The sequence below is a fragment of the Monodelphis domestica genome, chromosome 1, assembly GCF_027887165.1.
Source record: "Monodelphis domestica isolate mMonDom1 chromosome 1, mMonDom1.pri, whole genome shotgun sequence".
In the NCBI taxonomy this organism is placed as follows: Eukaryota; Metazoa; Chordata; class Mammalia; order Didelphimorphia; family Didelphidae; genus Monodelphis; species Monodelphis domestica.
The window spans coordinates 31,720,489-31,740,536 of NC_077227.1; positions in this window are offsets into that span (position 1 = coordinate 31,720,489).

Sequence of the window (20,048 nt, forward strand, 5' to 3'; positions counted from 1 at the left end):
ATCCCTTCTTCCTCTGGAGCTGAATAGCACAGCCCAGAGCCTGATTCACAAATTTAAGGGGGCAGAACTGTGTTTGCCCCTTCAAACTTTATGTGTCTAAATACTCCCAACCCCAGGGCCTGATGCAAAGCTCAGCACACAGTAGGTCCTTTAAAAAAAGTGCTGAAGTTGGCTGAATGGACCTAAGCTTCCTCTTTTAGAAAAATCCAGTTTACTAGAGAGCAGCCAAGCAGCCGGGGGGAAGAGAAGGAGGTGAGGCGTTAAGACCCTTGGATCCTAGTCTTGGCTCCATCACTCACCCACTTGGAGACCCGGGCAAGGCACTAAACTCTCTTCTTCATTCAGAAAATGGCAATAATGATCCCTGCCCGGCTTGCCCATGGAGCTGTAGAGATGAAAGAAATGTGAAAAGATCTGGAATAAATAAGCAATAGAAGGTCTACGTAAGCTACATTAAGCATCCTTGGACATAAATAAACTTTATTTTTAATAGGATGAATGGTGGGATGGGAGCAGAGAAGGTCCACCCAAACACAGTTGTCTCCACACACAGGGAATGATGGAGATTTTCTCACCCACACCCCTAGGCAGGAAGGGAGAAGGGCAAATAAAATAAATTGGGGGATAAAGAGATGAAAAAATTTGAATGGTTATCATGAATGTAGCAGAGGATTATAATGGAAGGCTCACTGGACTTGGAGTCATATGATCTGGGTTCTAATCTTGTCTCTGCTTCTTATTACTGGTATAATAGAAAGACAGCTGTATTAGGGGTTCAAGAACTCCAATTTGAGCCCCAGGACTGCTACTTACTATCTATGGAACCTTGCAGAAATCATTAAAACCCTCTGAGCCTCACTTTCCTTATCTGTAAAATGAGAAGTTGACCTTTCAGGTCTCTTACAGTACTGAATATATGTGTTGTATCTGAAGGCACTCTACCTCTACCCATAAGGCAGGACCTCAAGAAAAGGATAGCTTAGAGTCAAGGTACTCTGTAAGTCAGCATTCACTAAAACTATATCTCATGAGCCCCCACTGCCGTGTTTACCCTCAATAGTCAACCAGAGGACATAATTCATTCAAAGCAAAAGATATGACACAAACACGTTGATATCTTGTGGCTAGGGCACCCCCATTCAGGGACCTCAAAAATGACTCCATTTCCCATTTCCCACAGAGAAGAGCCATTGCTATGTTCCAGTGATATACTTGTGCTATTCCCACCAGACTTGCTTATACCAGTTACTAATATTCGCACAGGCTTCATTCACTGGATACAAAGTCACTATTGACCCTATTCCCAGGTTTTATAGTTCAGGTGCCATTGCTTCTTCATGAGAAGAGTAGGTTCTGCTCTGCTCTTTTAAGACCCAGTCCCTAATTTATTTTTTAAACCCTTATTTTCTGTGTTAGCATCAATTCTAAGACATAAGGGCAAGGGCTAGGCAATATAGATTAGTGACTTGTCTAGGGTCACACAGCTAAGAAGTATCTGAGGTCAGATTTGAACCCATGTCCTTCTGATGCCAGGTATGGTGCTCCATCCATTGTGACATCTATCTGGTTTTTGTTTGTTTGTTTGTTTGTTTGAGAAGAGCATCCTGGGGCAACTAGGTAGCACTTACTCCCAATCCTGTGTTTGCCTAATCATTGCCCTTCTGTCTTAGAGTTGTTACTAAGACAGAAAGTTTTTTTTAAAAAAAAGACTCTAATCCCAGTCATAGACTCAGAAATTACTCTCTCTAGAGAGAAAAATCCCTTCAAAGTAAGCTTACTGACTCTTTCCAGATGACATGATATATCTAAAAAATCCAAGAAAATTAACTAAAAAATTAGTGGAAATAATCAATAACTTTAGCAAAGTTGCAGGGTACAAAAAAACCCCACATAAATCATCAGCATTTCTATATGTTTCCAACAAAACCCAGCAGCCAGAGTTAGAACGAGAAACTCCATTTAAAATTAAACAAGATAAAATACCTGGGAATCTACTTGCCAAGACAAATTCAGGAATTATATGAACGTAACTTCAAAACACTCTTCACACAAATAAAGTTAGATCTAAACAGTTGGAAAAACATTAATTGCTCATGGGTAGGACAAGCTAACATAATAAAAATGGCAATCCTCCCTAAATTAATTTCCTTATTCAGTTCTATAACTATCAAACCACCAAAACACTTTAAAAAATTGAATTACAAAAAAATTATTACAAAGTTCATGTGGAAGAAACAAAAGATCAAGAATATCAAGGGAACTAAAGTGAAGGATGGAAGCATAGCTTTACCAGATCTTCAACTATACTATAAAGCAGTGATCATCAAAACAATATGGTACTGGCTTAGAGATAGAAGGGAGGATCAATGGAATAGACTTGGGGTAAATGAAAGTAGCAAGACAGTGTACAATAAACCCAAAGATTCCTGCTTTGGGGACAAGAACCCACTATTTGACAAAAACTTGTGGGAGAATTGGAAAACAGTATGAGAGAGATTAAACTTAGGTCAATATCTTATACCCTATACCAAGATTAACTCAGAGTGGGTAAATGATTTAAATATACAGAGGGAAATCATAAACAAATTAGGTGACCATAGAATAGCATACCTGTCAGATCTATGGGAAAGGAAGGGACTTAAGACAAGCAGGAGATAGAGAACACTACAAAATGTAAAATGAATAATTTTGATTATATTAAATTTAAAAGTTTCTGTACAAACAAAACCAATGCAACCAAAATTAGGATGGAAGCAACAAATTTGGGAAAAAATTAAAAAAAAAAAAACTCTGACAAGGGTCTAATTTCTCACTTGTACAAAAAAATCAAGCCATTCCCCAATTGACAAATGGTCAAGGGATATGAATAGGCAGTTTCCAGATAAAGAAATCAAAACTATCAATAAACACATGGAAAAAATGTTCTAAACCTCTCATAATTAGAGAAATGCAAAACAATTCTGAGGAACCACCTCACACCTAGCAGATTGATCAATATGACAGTAAAGGAAAATAATAAACATTGGAGGGAATGTGGCAAAATTGGAACACTTCTGAATTGCTGGTGGAGTTGTGAATTAATCCAACCATTCTGGAAGGTAATTTGGAACTATGCCCAAAGGGTGATAAAAGACTGTCTGCCCCTTGATCCAACCATAGAACTGCTGGGTTTGTACCCCAAAGAGATAATAAGGAAAAAGACTTGTACAAGAATATTCATAGCTGTGCTCTTTGTGGTAGCAAAAAATTGGAAAATGAAGGGATGCCCATCAATTGGGGAATGGCTGAACAAATTGTGGTATCTATTGGTGATGGAATACTATTGTGCTCAAAGGAATAATGAACTGGAGGGATTCCATGTGAACTGGAACGACCTCCAGGAATTGATACAGAGTGAGAGGAGCAGAACCAGGAGAACATTGTACACAGAAAGTAAAACATTGTGCTACTAGTAGCAATGCAACAATCCAGGACACTCCTGAAGGATTTATGGGAAAGAACTGTGAGAGTAGAAGCGCAAAAGCAAAATACATGACATCACTTATCACATGTATATATGGGGATGTGATTTGGGGTTTAGGCTTTAAAAGATGACTCTATAACAAAAATGATTACTATGGAAAAATATCAAGTGATACCATTTGTACAACTCAGTGGAATTGCTTGTTGGAGGGAGGAGGGAAAGAAAATGAATCATGGAAACACGGAAAATATTTTTAAATTAAAATAAAAAATAAAAGTAAGTTAACCTTAAGCCTACATTAACCCTTAGGAGTCCTAGAGAAGACACTTAACACCTAGGAATTATTTATTTGTTTGTTTATGTCTTTTTTTGTTTGTTTTTGTCCCAAATGCCCCATTCATTAGCTCCAAGAGCCAAGCCGCTCCTGTCCTTTAGGACCAAGTGCTGAAACACTCCAACCTTAGCCAGCTGATGCCTTCAGGCTTCATCTGTTCTTGGGCTGGACCTTCCTGGTCACAGGGCTTGGGTCTCCAAGGCCAAACTGGCTCAGCTTTAGGGGGAACATTTCTCCTGCCTCCTGAATTTAATCTCCAGAGTCTAGACTACTCTGCCCTTCATCCACATCCACTTAGGGTTCTTGACTCCAGAACTGCCAGGCAGGATCCTGCTTTCTTACTTTTTCAAATGCGTCTTCTCTTCTAGGAAAGTGAATGAGTGTGGAAAAGACCCAGACTCTAAGCTAGACCAGTGGGTCTCTCCTACCTGCCACATTCTTGGTTTTTCATGTGTAGATTCAGACAGACAAAACTCCTCACAGCTTGAAGTCATCCTTCTTTCCATCTGGCCCTGGGAGTCCCCCCCCTCCCCCGCCCTGCCTCATTTTCTTACTTGGGGAAAGGAGGGGATTGAACTTGATGACTTCTTCATTCAATTCCAGCTTTTAAAGTCTGTGATCTTGGGAGCAGCTGATGACTCAGAGGATTGAGAGCCAGACCCAGAGATAGGAGGTTCGGGGTTCCAATGTGGCCTCAGATACTTCCCAGCTGTGTGCCCTTGGGCAAGTCACTGAAGTGCCTAGCCTTTACCTTTCTTCTGCTTTGGAACAATACACAGTATTAATTCTAAGACACAATTAAGGGTTATTAAAAATTAAAAACATTTTTGTGATCCTAAGAGAGGGCTAGAAAGCCTTGAGGCACAAGTGTGAGGGCACAGACTCCTTACTCTTCCCCAAAACAGCTGCTCCTTCCTCGGCCACAGATCTTACATCTGATTCCTGCTCTCGGCTCTCACAGCACCTCCCCAGCTCAGACCCTTCATCACGGAGTCCCTGGACTCCTGCAGTAGCCTTCTCATTGGTCTCTCTGCCTCCGATCTCTCCCCAGCTGTCAAAAGGATTTTCCCAAAGGGCACTTCATTCCTCTAGATAAATAAACTTCAGTAGCTCTCTGTCACCTCTGGAAGCAAAAGTCAACTCCTCTGTTTGGCTTTTGAGGCCCCTTCGGCCTGGGTCCAACCCAGCATGACAGCCTCATTGGGCATTCCTCCCCCTCTCCAACTCAGAAATCCAGATTCCATGCACACTTCCTCCATCTCCAGTCTCCAAGCCTTTGTCCTGCCATCTTCCAAGTCTCCCCCTCATGAATCCCCTCTTCCCCCATTATCAATCAAGCCTTTGCTGGTGTCCCCACTTGCTAGTGCCCCCCTCCCTCCCTCCCTGATGCATTTAATGATCTTGGTTTTGCTTTGGACACACTTGGATCTATCTGGATCTCTCCTCTCACTTTGGGCGCAGGGATTGTTTCTTTTTCATTTTTTTTCTTTGTACCCCATCGCCTCGCCGGGAGCCCAGGAAATAGATGGTGCTCAATACATGTTGGCAGAAGGGACTCAGGGTGAAAAGTGCCATCCACAGCCAAAGAAGGAACTGTTGGAGTCGCTGCAGAGCCGAGCCCGCCACCCTCCCCTTTATTTCCTTCATCCCTTGTTTATTATCTAGGTGATACGTGTCTTCTATCACGCCATGAGCAACATGGAAGTATTTATTGCTTGAAAGCACTGGTATGGCCTATATTCGACTCTTTACCATGCAGGGATAGCAGGCGAGGGAAAGAGAGAGAGAACCTGAATCCTGAAATGGCAGAAAACAATGGTCAAACATGGTTTCTACCTGTAAACTGGCAGGACTAGAAAAAATCATGGAAAAAAATAATAAATGCTTCTTGATTGCACATAGTAGAGAGGAACGAGCAATATTTCTAGAGGCAGAGTACCCAGTTCAAATCTCAGCTGTCTCACCTCTGTGACCGTGGACAAGTACTTTCATCTCTGTGGGCCTCAGTTTCCCCATTTGTAAAATTCCCTGACCCTAAGGGTTCAACTCAGGGTCTTGGGATTCAGTGTCAGCAGTCACCCAACAAGGAGCAACAGAAGACCAGGTCCTGGCGGGGCCCGCCTAGGGGATTGGCACCCCAAGATTTTTAGGGACGGGGAGGATAGGTTTCTCCAGAATGGGGTTGCTCCTGAAGGAGAGACTTGCCTGCTCCTTTAAGACTCCCAGCTGAAGCTAGTTAGAAGGGGGTCATTTGGGTTAATTAAAAGGGTGTATGGAAACCCTGGGAAATTCCCTCCCACCAGGCACAGGAGATTGGGCTCTGGGGGCTGGGAAAGAGGAACTGGGGGTTAATGAGATGATATTCGGCTCTCAAACAAAAAGAAAGTGGGGGAGCCCGAGGGGAAGGACCATTTGCTGAAGGAATCTGAATACCGGGGGGAGTGGTGGCCTGTGACAAGGGCTTAGAGAGAGCCACAGGTCTCACCTTCAGAGCTCAACATGCGTCCAGGTTCTCAGTTGCAAAGAGCTAATTAGGGAATATGAGAACAGGAAGGAACATCCCAGAGTCTGAGGTCCGACTTGCTCATTTTACAGAGAGGGGAAGGGACTTAGCCCAGGTCACACAGCTAGTAAGCCACAGTCCTAGGAATCAAGTCTATGTTCTTGAACTCCCCTCTTTAACATGTGGGCAAAACTCAAAACTTGTGTTTTTGGAGATTAGCTGGTGTAAAGAACCTGGACAATGGATAAGTGAGATCCAGAGTTACAGTAGGGAAACTGAGGCCCACAGAGGTGAAATTACTTGTCCAAGGTCACACAGGTGAGATTTGAACCCATATCCTCTGACTCTAATAAACATTGCTCTTTCCATCATACTATCAACAAATAGCAGAAGCGATGAAAGACGAAGTCAGTATGAGATGGGCACCATCCAATTAGACTGTACAAAAAATATTTGGGAGTTTCTTCACCTCCTTCCCTTCCATTTTAGGATCAATATTGTCTATTGGTTCCAAGACACAAGATTGGTGAGGATGAAGCAATGGGGGTTAAATGACTTGGCCAGGGTCAGTATCTGAAGCCAGATTTGAACCCAGGACCTCCCATCCCCAGGCCACTAAGCCACCTAAATAAATGTTTTTGAAGTTTCTGTTATGGGGATGGCATGGTACTCTGTACTGGGTAATAGAAAATGAAGGTGGTTGCCCTCAAGAAACTTCCATTCTTTTGGGCTTGTGCCTAGAAGCTACAGAGGTAGCTAGTATGGTATCATGGGGAGTCCTGGGTCAAGAGACAGAAAGCTTGAGTTTGAATCTTCCAAAATCCTCTTTGCGTCTGTGCAGCCTGGGATAAAATGCTTAGTAAAATGAGCCTCCATGTTCTTCTCAGTAAATTGAGAAGAATTAATATTTATAATGGAGAAGTTGGACAATGTAGAATAATAGGGGGCCAGTCTTGGAGTTGGGAAGTTCTGGATTCCAATCTTGCATGGCCAATGTAGGTTTGGCTCCATGGATCTTGGCGTCCCTTCCAGCTCTAATAAAGTGACAATAAGATCCTGAGTATCCTCCCTGGGGATGTCCCACACAGATGAACTCCCAAGTCTGCCCCAGCCACAACCCTCCGAACTGTACTAGTGATGCCACTTGGTTCTAAGGAGACTCAAATGAGAGAACTCTGAAAATATGGTGGGATATTGGCTGGTAGAAGACAGAGGAGAAGCACTTTGGTCTAGCCTGGAAGCCTCAGCTGGGGTCCTCGGGAGCTTTGCCCATGCCAAAGGCACTAAGATGAAAAAGGAAAGAAATAAGCTTTTAAGTAGTAATAATAATAATTAGCATTTACAGAGCACCTACTATGTGTCAGGTACCAACGGCGCTAAGCACTTTACATTTATCTCATTTGTTCCCGACAACAACCCTGGGAGAGAGGCGCTATTATTATACCCATTTTATACTTGAGGAAACTAAGGTAAACTGGGTTAAAAGATTTGCCCAGGGCCACACAGCTGGTAAGTGTCTGAGTTCAGATTTTAACTCCAGTCTTCCTGATTCCAAGTCTATTGCTTTTTTTGGTTGGGGGAGAGAGAAGGCACAAGAGAAAGAGAGGGGAGGAGAGAGAAGGAGCTAGAGAAAGAGAGAGAAGAAGAGGGAGAGAGGGAGAGGGAGGGGGGAAGAGTGTGAGAGAAGTAGAGAGAGAGGGAGGGAGGTAGAAAGGGGGAGAGAGGGAGTGAGAGAGACAGAGAGAGAGAAAGGAACAGAGGGAGAGAGAGAAAGAGAGAGAAGAAGAGGGAGAGGGGGAGAGGAGGGGGGAAGAGTGTGAGAGAAGTAGAGAGAGAGGGAGGGAGGTAGAAAGGGGGAGAGAGGGAGTGAGAGAGACACAGAGAGAGAGAGAAAGGAACAGAGGGAGAGAGAGAAAGAGAGAGAAGAAGAGGGAGAGAGGGAGAGGGAGGGGGGAAGAGTGTAAGAGAAGTAGAGAGAGAGGGAGGGAGGGAGGTAGAAAGGGGGAGAGAGGGAGTGAGAGAGACACACAGAGAGAGAGAAAGGAACAGAGGGAGAGAGAGAAAGAGAGAGAAGAAGAGGGAGAGAGGGAGAGGGAGGGGGGAAGAGTGTAAGAGAAGTAGAGAGAGAGGGAGGGAGGGAGGTAGAAAGGGGGAGAGAGGGAGTGAGAGAGACACACAGAGAGAGAGAAAGGAACAGAGGGAGAGAGAGAAAGAGAGAGAAGAAGAGGGAGAGGGGGGGAGGTAGGTAGAAAGGGGAAGACAGGGAGCGAGAGAGGGATAGAGAAAAAGAGAAAGGAACAGAGAGAGAGAGAGAGAGAGAGAGAGAGAGAGAGAGAGAGAGAGAGAGAGAGAGAGAGAGAGAGAGAGAGAGAGAGAGAGAGAGAGAGAGAGAGAGAGAGAGAGAGAGAGAGAGAGAGAGAGAGAGAGAGAGAGAGAGAGAGAGAGAGAGAGAGAGAGAGAGAGGCACAGTAGGGGGGAGGGAGAGAAGAGCCTGCCTGAGTGCTAGATGTCAGGCCAGTCTGGTTGCAGCTGATTTAATTTGCTTACAGTGGCAGGAAAGCCCACTGACAAGGAGACACTGGATCTGGCCATTTGAGTGAAGCCTACTCCTCTTGCACCCCAGGGGCCCATAGAGAGCTGTTGCATTTCCTCCTCCCCTCCACCCCCCAGGTTTCCTGAGGACAGCATTTGAACCTTGCTGATCTTTGTGGAAATATCAGAGAGGAAGGGGAGGAGAAGGAGACGCTGCCTGCACCTTTGAGCAGGCCAGCCCAGAGGAAACTGTGAAGTCTCAGCAAAGAAGCCACAAGAAAGGCATATTTAGCCCTGGAAGTGACCTTAAAGAAAATCGAGGTCAGCTTCTCATTTTATAGAGGAGGAAACTGAGGCTTTGGGCCTCCACTCCCTCCCTCCCCTCTGTGCCCTCCAGGGCTGCCCACTGTAGCTGCCTGCCCAGAATCCCAGAATGCCAATTCTGAGTGTCTCTAACCCATTCCAGGGGTTACTCTCCTGGCAGGGTCAGATACTTGGGACCATGGTTGTAACAAGTGATTCCCCCCCTAACTACCTTGGGGAGAGGTGGGAGGCCCTAGGTCAGCAGCAGGCTGCTCCTGGTTTGGGTTGAGAGGAAGAACTCACCTGGGTTAGTGGTGATGAAGAAGCAGCTAATTTTGCCAACTAGGTATAAAGTTCAGCTATTTCTAAACTACCAAAGGAGAAGATCTTTAGCACCTTCTAAATTTCAGTATTCTGGGGCAAAGCTCCAGTCACCCTATCCTAGTTTCAGCTCCACTTTAGATCTGTCCAGACCCCATAAAAATGTCAAAAATATATATTCAGGTCTTGGTCCATATTTGTTAATTCATTATAAAGTGTTAATGACAGAGGTGGCTTTTCCTAACACATTATTTACCTTGGTGCTATAGGAATGGCCAGGGGTTAGAAGAAAATATTATTGGGGATGGGAGGAGAGAGAACTTTCCAAACCTTTACCAATTTCATCATATGATTCAAGAGCCATAAAGGAACCTTGGAGATCAACTAGTAAAGCCCAATTCCAGAAGTTACACATGGGGAAACTGAGGCTTGTAGGGGTTGGGTGTGGGAAATGATTTCCCCAAAGTCACAGATGGCCTGGGATCAGAAACCAGAGTCTAAATCTGGGGCTGGCACTTTCCCCACTCCACCACAAGGAAGTGTGAAGCTCAGAGCCTTTTTTACCTGCTTGGTGAAAGCCTGGAAAGAGAAATATTCTGGAGTCAAAGGACCTGGATTTAAATCTTGTATATATGCATATTGCCTTGGATAAGTCATTTACTTTGGACCTCAGTTTCCTCATATGTAAAATAAAAATATTAAGATGATCTTTTTTTTTTAACCCTTACCTTCTGTCTTAGTATCAATTCTAAGGCAGGAGAGGCATAAATTAGGCTAAGCAATGGGAGTTAAGTGACTTGCCCAGGGTCACACAGCTAGGAAGCATCTGAGGCCAGATTGATAAGATGATCTTTAAGAGACTGAGTAAGACTCTATTTACCATTACTAGTAGTAGAATATAAGTTCCTTCAGGGCAAGGCTACCTATTCATCTCATTTTCAGCCTAACCTTTCTCCAGCTTTTAAGCCCCATGATATTGAACTTTGTCTTTCTTCTTTTTCCTTCCTTCTTTCCTTCCTTCTTTCCTTCCTTCCTTCCTTCCTTCCTTCCTTCCTTCCTTCCTTCCTTCCTTCCTTCCTTCCTTCCTTCCTTCCTTCCTTCCTTCCTTCCTTCCTTCCTTCCTTCCTTCTCCTCCTCCTCCTCCTCCTCCTCCTCCTCCTCCTCCTCCTCTTCTTCTTCTTCTTCCTTCTTCTTCTTCTTCTTCTTCTTCTTCTTCTTCTTCTTCTTCTTCTTCTTCTTCTTCTTCTTCTTCTTCTTCTTCTTCTTCTTCTTCTTCTTCTTCTTCTTCTTCTTCTTCTTCTTCTTCTTCTTCTTCTTCTTCTTCTTCTTCTTCTTCTTCTTCTTCTTCTTCTTCTTCTTCTTCTTCTTTTTCTTCTCCTCCTCCTCCTCCTCCTCCTCCCCCTCCTCCTCCCCCTCCTACTTCTCCTCCTTCTCCTCCTCCTTCTCCTCCTCCCCCTCCTCATTCTCCTCCTCCTCCTCCTCCTCCTCCTCCTCCTCCTCCTCCTCTTCCTCCTCCTCCTCCTCCTCCTCTTCCTCCTCCTTCTCCTCCTCCTCCTCCTCCTCCTCCTCCTCCTCCTCCTCCTCCTCCTCCTCCTCCTCCTATCTATGAATGGTTTCTGGGACACATCTCTTATAAAGTCTGCTCTGTCATTATCCATCAAATAAACACACAATCATCCAATCACATTCTGAGCTGAGAGCCTGCCCCAGCCTTCCTTCTCTGGCTCCGATGCTAGGGACCAGCCTCAGTTGTGGGGTTTGTCGGCAGGTACTTTTCCTCCTCTCCAAGGTGACAGGACTAAGGCATGAACAGAGACCTGTCTCCTCCACCCTCTCCTTTCCAGCCTGGTTCTTGCCTATAAATTCTAGGGCTCCTCCCTGGCCCCAAATAAATGCCTGCTAGCTGATACTGGACAGCATCTGACTTACCAGACCCTGCAATGGGCAAGAGTGAGTAGATTGGAGTGAGATGGTTCAGGATGGGAAATTGATGGTCCTGGTAGGTTTGTGGGTCCCGGAGACCCTGACTCAGAGGGATACACCCAAGATCTGTTTACAGAATTAGTGACTTGGACATGATGGGAAGGAAGTTAAGGAAGGGCACACAGTGGGACTCTCTGAGCTCTCAAGTGAAGAATTGAAGGAGGAGGGAGTCAGTGTCTCCACTCCACCTCTAGACAAACGAGGAACAAGGGAGAACAGTGGGGTATTGGAAAGTAAGTGGGATTTAGTTTAGATTTCTCGCTATACTGTTTACCAAGCTGTGGGGCCTGGGGCAAATCACTCCCCCTCTCTGGGCCACAGATTCCTCATCTGTAAAAACAGAGGCTGGACCCAATGGCCCCTACAGTCCCTTCCAGTCTTAGATCTGTGATCCTGTGAATAAAATAAACTTCCAGAGATTTTGTGCTTGAGGGGAGCATATCCTATGCCTGCTGTGGAGAGACAGAGAGGCCAGGGCACTAACAGGACGCTGAGTCTCACTAGGCTTGCCTCACCCCACACCCATAGTCTCCCACCCTGCAGGGAAAGGAAGCCGGGCACATTTTCTCATATCTTTCCTCTAGGCGAGCCTGGTCATTTATTTGTAGTTCTATATGTCTGTGCTGCCTCCCCGAGTAGACTGTAAACTCCCTGAGGTCAGGAACTATTTCAGATTTTGTCTCCCAAATTGGGGGGGGGGGGGGTCTGTACTCTTAGTTCTAAGCACAAGCCTATCAAGAACAATTTTTATTAATTTAGTTATAGTATGAAATTGGATTTAATTCATACTAGATTATGTCATTTATATATAATTATATGTATATAAATATGAACCATATTTTATATAAATAAATATAATTTATTCTCATCTGAGCAGAAATGTTGAGACTGAGCTGATTTCCCCATGGACACACACACACACACACACACACACACACACACACACACACACACACACACACACGACATTTCAGTTACAATTATAGCCTTCCAAGACAATAGACCCAATTCCATCCTGAGACAAAGCATCCTTTCAGGCTCAGGGTAAAGTTCAACCAACTCTTGGCTTTGTCAAGGGGGACACTAGTCACTTCAGTTTGGGCCCCCCTTTTCCTAGAATCACTCAGTACCTCTAGAACCACTCCCATCAGGGCGTTGGGACTCCAGCATCCTCGACCTTTTGTGTATCATTGACCCTTTGGGCAATTGGGTGAAGCCCAAGGACCCTTGGGAGAAAAATGCTTTTAGGTCCTTGAAGGACATGCTACGGTTCACGTTGGAATCACTTCCCCTTCAAGCTCAAGACCCCTGTATGGATCCCTAGACCTCCCCCTCCTTCAGACCCCCTTCTTGAAGGAGTTGCCCACTAGCTAGTCTTTCAGAGACACTTTCATTGCCTGAAGGAGTCAACGCCTTTTTCTTGATCTTGGGCCAATCACTCACTCTGATTCCTTCAGATTAGAGGGGATCACCACCACCACGACCCAACCAGACCAAGATGTCCCACCATTTTAAATCCAGTTTCCTCCTTTAATCCATTTTTGGGACCTTAATTGAGTTTTTAGTTTTTTTTTTAAATCCTCACCTGCTGCCTTAGAATTCATACTGTGTGTTAGTTCCAAGATGGAAGAGTGGTAAGGGCTAGGCAGTGGGGTCTAAGTGACTTGCCCAGGGTCACACAGCTAGGAAGTGTCTGAAGCCAGATTTGAACCCATAAACTCCCACCAGGAAGCCTGGCTCTCTAGATTCATTGAGCCACCTAGCTGCCCCTATTCTTACCTTTTTACATATTTTTCAAGCATTTAGGCTTTCGAGAAAGATTGTTTTTTAAAGTTGTCTTACTATTTCTAAAAGAAGGAGCAGAGGGCAGCTGGGTAGCTCAGTGGATTGAGAGTCAGGCCTAGAGATGGGAGGACCTGGGTTCAAATCTGGCCTTAGACACTTCCCAGCTGTGTGACCCTGGGCAAGTCACTTCACTCCCATTGCCTAGCCCTTACCTCTCTTCTGCCTTGGAGCCAATACTCAGTATTGATTCTAAGATGGAAAGAAAGGGTCTAAAAATAAATAAGTAAAAATAAAAATAAATAAAAGAAGGAGCAGGCAGAGGGGTGAGGGGTATAGGAGGGTGGGCTTTCCCCAGCTGCCATATCCAGGCCTAGCCCAGTGGCTGACAGACCCATCAAGAGTAGACCTTCAGTAAATGCTTGGTGAATTGACTTCTACCCAACCATGCTGGCAAGGGTTGGTGCCCACACATCCTGAGCCTGCTTGTTTCCTGAGCCCTGGCACCAGATTTGGCCCCTGGCCGCCTCCTGTCACAGGAAGGGCCGGTGGCCAGGGCTCCTGATTGGGGCCTAGCCAGGGAGCCTTCCCCAGTCACTTTTAGATTGCCTCCTCCCATTTATTAGTTTCTGCCCATTTATAATCACCATTAAGAAAAGAGCAACTTTTCCGTTTGGCTGTCTAGCCTGCAAAGGTTTCCATGAAGAGAGGAGCATGAGCATCATCCCCAGGGGAAGCCCTTAAAGGAAAGAGAATGCATTATTTACAAAGAACTTCTAACACACCTGCTAGTGACAATCACCAACATACTCTAATGACAATCATAATTCACTTTTCTGTGGCACTTGAGGAAGATTTTCTCTGTATTCAAGAAAGTTCAGTTTTTTAAAAAGTATTCATTGGACAGCTAAGTAACTCAGTAGATAGAGAGCCAAGCTTGGAGACAGGAGGTTCTGGGTTCAAATGTGGATTCAGTTGTGTGTGACCCTGGACAAGTCACTTAACTGCCATAGCCTAGCCCTTACTGCTCCTCTGCCTTGGAACCAATATTTAATATCAATTCTAAAACAGAAGGGAAGGGTGTAGGTTTTTTAAAGTATTTATTAAGTATTTTTCAATTTAGTTTTAATTAAGTACTTAAGTAATTAATTATTTAAAAGTATTTATTAAATGTCAATTCAATGCAAAGCACTGTGCTTGCTGGTGAAAAGTCATGAATTGGACTCTCCATCAATGAAAGCTACCTTCTGACTTTTATTTTCAGATTCATAGAACAAGTATAATTATCCCCATTTTGTGGATGAGGAAACTGAGGTTCAGAGAGTTTTAATGAGGTTCCCAAGGTCTCTTAGTTTGTGAGATAGAATTTGAATTCCAGTCCTCTGCCTGGGAAACTGCAGGATGGTAGTTGTCCGAGTTGTCCAAGGTTGTGCTGGCCATTTTGACTCAAGTCAAAGATCTTTAATCAGTGGAGATGGGAGTCTGAGGACCAATGAGTCAAAGGATTAACATCAGGAGGACAGGATGGGGAAGTCAAGGCAAAAAGGTAACAATCATGATTTCAGCGATTACAATCCCGTGTGTCAGGCACCAGGCCAAGTTTTGGGGATATAAAGACAAGGGAAAAGAAAGGCAATTCTGCCCTCAAGGAGCTTCCATTTTAATAGGGGAAGACAATGCATCTGGGGTGGGAGTGGGGGTGGCCAGGTGTGTGCTGAATGAAGTTGAATTGGACTGATCAGTTCTGGTGAAATTTGCACTTAAAAGTCATCTGTTGTCTTTAAAAGGTCTATAACTCAGTACTTCTGGAACTGGGAATGGGCCATCTTCCTGCCCTTAAGTTAGTGCAAACCAGCAAACAATTATTTTATTTTATGGGGCTGGAGAAGGAAGAGAGGGAGGGAGGAAAGAAAAAAAAGGCAGAAAAGAAGGGAGGAAGGAATGGAGGGAAAGAAGGAGGAAGGAAGAAGGGATGGAGGAATGGAAGGAAGAAGGGAAGGAAGGAGGAAGGAAAGAAAGAAGATAGGAAAGAAGGAGGAAGGAATGGAGGGAAAGAAGGAGGAAGGAAGAAGGAAGGGAAGGAGGAAGGAAGGAAAGAAGGAAGAAAGGCAGGAAAGAAGGGAGGGAAGGATAGAAGGAGGGAGGGGAGAGAGTGAGGGAAGGAAAGAAAGGAAGAAGGAAGAAAATGAAAGAATGGAGGGAAGGAGGGGGGAAGGAAAGAAAGGAAGAAGGGAGGAAGGAATGGAGGGAGAGAGGGCAGAAGGAAGACAGGAAGGAAGGAGGAAACATTTATTAAGACTAATATGTGTCAGGCACTGCATTATAGTCTTCAAATGGTGCTTGGATGATTCCTTGTCAGCCTTGCGCAGGCATGGGTTTGAACTGGATAACCTTAGGAGCATAGCTCTAGAGCTAGATGAAACCTAGGAGACTGTGCAGTACCATTCTCCCTTCATTTTATAGATGAGAATATAGAGACCTAGTATCAAATATAGGGTGTCCCAAAAGTCTTAGTGTCATTGTAAAACTTCAGTAGCTTTAAATTGCACTAAGACATTTGGGTCACTATTCCATCTCCCACCTCCATACCTTTGCATAGCCAGCCCCCTGTGTCTGAAATGGGCAGCATACTCACCTCTGCCACTTGCGCAAGGCTACACATGTATTTGAACCCAGATCCTTCGATTCCAGAGTCAGTTTTTTGAAGTCTCCTCTAAGTCTGTGACTGAGTCAGTAAGGGACATCCTTTCACCTAACAAAGCCACCTACTCCTGCAATCATTTAGACATTTTTATTGCATTATTATAAGAAGCATTCTCTAAGCACCTACTGAGTGCAATGTACTATGTGGAGTGGCTTTAAAAAAAGGCCAGTTGAGCCCGCCATATTGAAGCTAGTGAAAGTTGAAAGCTGTCTCTGAAGCAGATGACTTCCCAAGGAAGAAAGCCAAGCTGATAGGTGGGAGATGGGCCCTGAACGCAAGGAAGCTCCCCCTCACTCTGGAGAACAGTTGCCTACCCCCTGTCCAAGTGGCAACAATCCACCAGCCCCCTCACTGGCCCCAGCAGCTGTTCTTCCAGCCAGGTGCTGGCCGGGCCTTGGAAACCCGCTCTACCATCTGCCCCTCGGTGTACTTCTCCTGAGAGGATGCTGGTTTAGACACTTCCAGGGAAAGCACCCAAGTTAATGCCTTCCTTCTTTTCTCCCCAAAGCCCTTCCAGAGCTCCAGAGCTCCCCCTTCAACAAGGCTGAGAACATGTTTCTTGATCTCCCACTCCGATCACACTAAGGCAGTCACCAGAATTTCATGTTCACTAGACAAGAAGAAAAGAAAATCTCTCTTGAGAGACATTCAAAGGCAGTGCATGAGACCGGGAAGTTTCTCCTTCTTCCCTTCTCAGCCTGGGAAGGAAGAAAAAGAATGCTGGAGGTTGCATGGAATGGCCAACCATTAGCAAAGTCCACCCATGTTTATATCCAATCAATAGCCAAGTCTTGTCCATTCTCCCCACCATGATATATCTGACACTCACAACCCAACCACTTTAGTCCAAGTCTCCATCACTTCTGGCCGAGATTTCCTAAAATATTCTCCTAATTGGTCTCTCGGGCTCCAAACTCTCCCTTCTCCAATATATCCTCCACACAGCTGCCAAAGTAATGTAACTAAACCACACGTCTCCATCATATTCTCCCCCTGCTAAACAGCTCTCATCATTCCCTCTAGGTCAAGCCACAAGCTCCTCTGGCACTTAAAGCCCTCCCAATGCTGCTCCAGTTACCTTTCCAGGTTTCCTGCATTGAATTCTCCTTCAGACACCCTCCATTGGAGTAAAAATGACCTACTTGGCCATGGACCTAGATCAACTATCTCTTCCCCCACCTCCATGCCTTTGTCCAAGCTGCCCACCTTCCCTACTCACTTCTGTCTCTTAGAATCCTCATTTTCTTTCAAAGATCAGCTCAAGGACCTCTCCTACATAAGACCCTCCATGATCCCCCTCCCTCTACCCTTAGGATGTTGCTCTGTATACATTTCGGGTTTCTGTAGCTAATCAAGTGTAAGCTTGAAGAATTATTTGTTTTATTTACATTAATAACATTTTATCACCCTCCTTTCTCCTCACTCCCTAACTTGGAAGACGGAAAAAAATACCCAGAACCCTTGTAACCTAATCATGTAACCCAAGTCTTACCACATGTAAAAATCTGTATCTCATTCTGCATCCCGAGTCTCTCATCTCTCTTCTGCGAGGAGAAAGGCAACATGCTTCCTTGCCAATCATCTGGAATCAAGATGATCATGACACTGATCAGAGATCTTAGGTCTTTCAGTGGTGTGTGATTCTGGGCAAATAACTTCGCTCTCTGTGCCTCGTTTTCCTCATCTGTAAATTGAGGACAGTAATAACAGAGTTCTCATGAGGATCAGAGGAGAGAACATCTGCAAAGTGCTTTACCAACTGTGTAATGGGCTATTATTGTTATAATCATTTGTATTTGCAACGTTGTTATTGTGTACGTTCCAATTCTGCTCACTTGTCTCTGTATCCGTTCATAGAAGTCTTCCCAGGTTTCTCTGAAACCCTCCCTTCATCTCTTTTTCCAGCACAGCAGGCTTCCGTGATCTTCAGGTACCATGATTTATTCTGCCATGCCCCGCTAGATAGGCACCTCCTTATTCTCCAACTCTTGGATACCCCCCAAGAAGGTCTACAAAGAAGTTTGTCCAATGAGGGTCCTTTCCCTTTTGCTTTGTCATAGTGAGTCCTCCATGGGTTGAGTTCTCTGAGGTTCTGCCTTCTGCCTGGAGCTTTCTAACCTGAAAGGTTTCAAGAGAGATTTCTGTAAAGGAAAGAGCATAAGCCTAGAAGGCAGGAGCCCTGGGGTTGTTATTAGCTGGGTGACCCTGGGCAAGTCTCTTCCCCTCTCTAAGCTATTTAACACTTATGTATGTAGCTTCAAACAACACTAAGACATTTGGAGCATCCTATGTTAGTGTATTCTATTGCTATGTGATCCTATATGTATACACGTTTATTAGACTGTTATTCCAAAGATGAGAGGCAGCTTGGTGCAATCAATAGGAAATTGATCATGGAGGCCAGACTTCACGCACATCCGGAGGCTCTGTGATCCTGGCGTTCGTAGCTCAGCTCCCCAGACAACTTTCTAACACTACATTTCAGAAAAGAGACCAATTTGCAGGAGTGGAAGTGGGGAGCCCTAGACATTCCAATCCACTTCTCAGCGGCTCTTTGGGGTCTCCCCTCAAGCAAGGTTCTCTGTGATTCCCAGCTATTGAAGGGTTTGGAGCAACGTGAACAGAAAGGAGTAGAAGCGGGGAGCCCTAGACATTCCAATCCACTTCTCAGCGGCTCTTTGGGGTCTCCCCTGAAGCAAGGTTCTCTGTGATTCCCAGCTATTGAAGGGTTTGGAGCAACGTGAACAGAAAGGAGTAGAAGTGGGGAGCCCTAGACATTCCAATCCACTTCTCAGCAGCTCTTTGGGGTCTCCCCTCGAGCAAGGTTCTCTGTGATTCCCAGCTATTGAAGGGTTTGGAGCAACGTGAACAGAAAGGGGTGGAAGTGGGGAGCCCTAGCCATTCCAATCCACTTCTCAGTGATTCTTTGGGGTCTCCCTTGAAGCAAGGTTCTCTGTGATTCCCAGCTATTGAAGGGTTTGGAGCAACGTGAACAGAAAGGAGTAGAAGTGGGGAGCCCTAGCCATTCCAATCCACTTCTCAGTGATTCTTTGGGGTCTCCCTTGAAGCAAGGTTCTCTGTGATTCCCAGCTATTGAAGGGTTTGGAGCAACGTGAACAGAAAGGAGTAGAAGTGGGGAGCCCTAGACATTCCAATCCACTTCTCAGTGGCTCTTTGGGGTCTCCCCTGAAGCAAGGTTCTCTGTGATTCCCAGCTATTGAAGGGTTTGGAGCAACGTGAACAGAAAGGAGTAGAAGTGGGGAGCCCTAGACATTCCAATCCACTTCTCAGCAGCTCTTTGGGGTCTCCCCTCGAGCAAGGTTCTCTGTGATTCCCAGCTATTGAAGGGTTTGGAGCAACGTGAACAGAAAGGGGTGGAAGTGGGGAGCCCTGGACATTCTAATCCACTTCTCAGCGGCTCTTTGGGGTCTCCCCTCAAGCAAGGTTCTCTGTGATTCCCAGCTATTGAAGGGTTTGGAGCAACGTGAACAGAAAAGGGTGAAAGTGGGGAGCCCTAGACATTCCAATCCACTTCTCAGGGCTCTTTAGGGTCTCCCCTCAAGCAAGGTTCTCTGTGATTCCCAGCTATTGAAGGGTTTGGAGCAACGTGAACAGAAAGGAGTAGAAGTGGGGAGCCCTAGACATTCCAATCCACTTCTCAGCGGCTCTTTGGGGTCTCCCCTCAAGCAAGGTTCTCTGTGATTCCCAGCTATTGAAGGGTTTGGAGCAACGTGAACAGAAAGGAGTAGAAGTGGGGAGCCCTAGACATTCCAATCCACTTCTCAGCAGCTCTTTGGGGTCTCCCCTCGAGCAAGGTTCTCTGTGATTCCCAGCTATTGAAGGGTTTGGAGCAACGTGAACAGAAAGGGGTGGAAGTGGGGAGCCCTGGACATTCTAATCCACTTCTCAGCGGCTCTTTGGGGTCTCCCCTCAAGCAAGGTTCTCTGTGATTCCCAGCAAAAACAGAGACTAATAATGCAAGGTCCTTGCCCTCAAGACACTTACCACCACAGGAGACCTAGAGAAGACATGGACACATTTAACTATGGTTCAAGGGTGAAGGAGACAAGTGCCAGGATGAGGAGTCTTCAAGAGGAAATGGACCTAAAACCATGATCTTCTT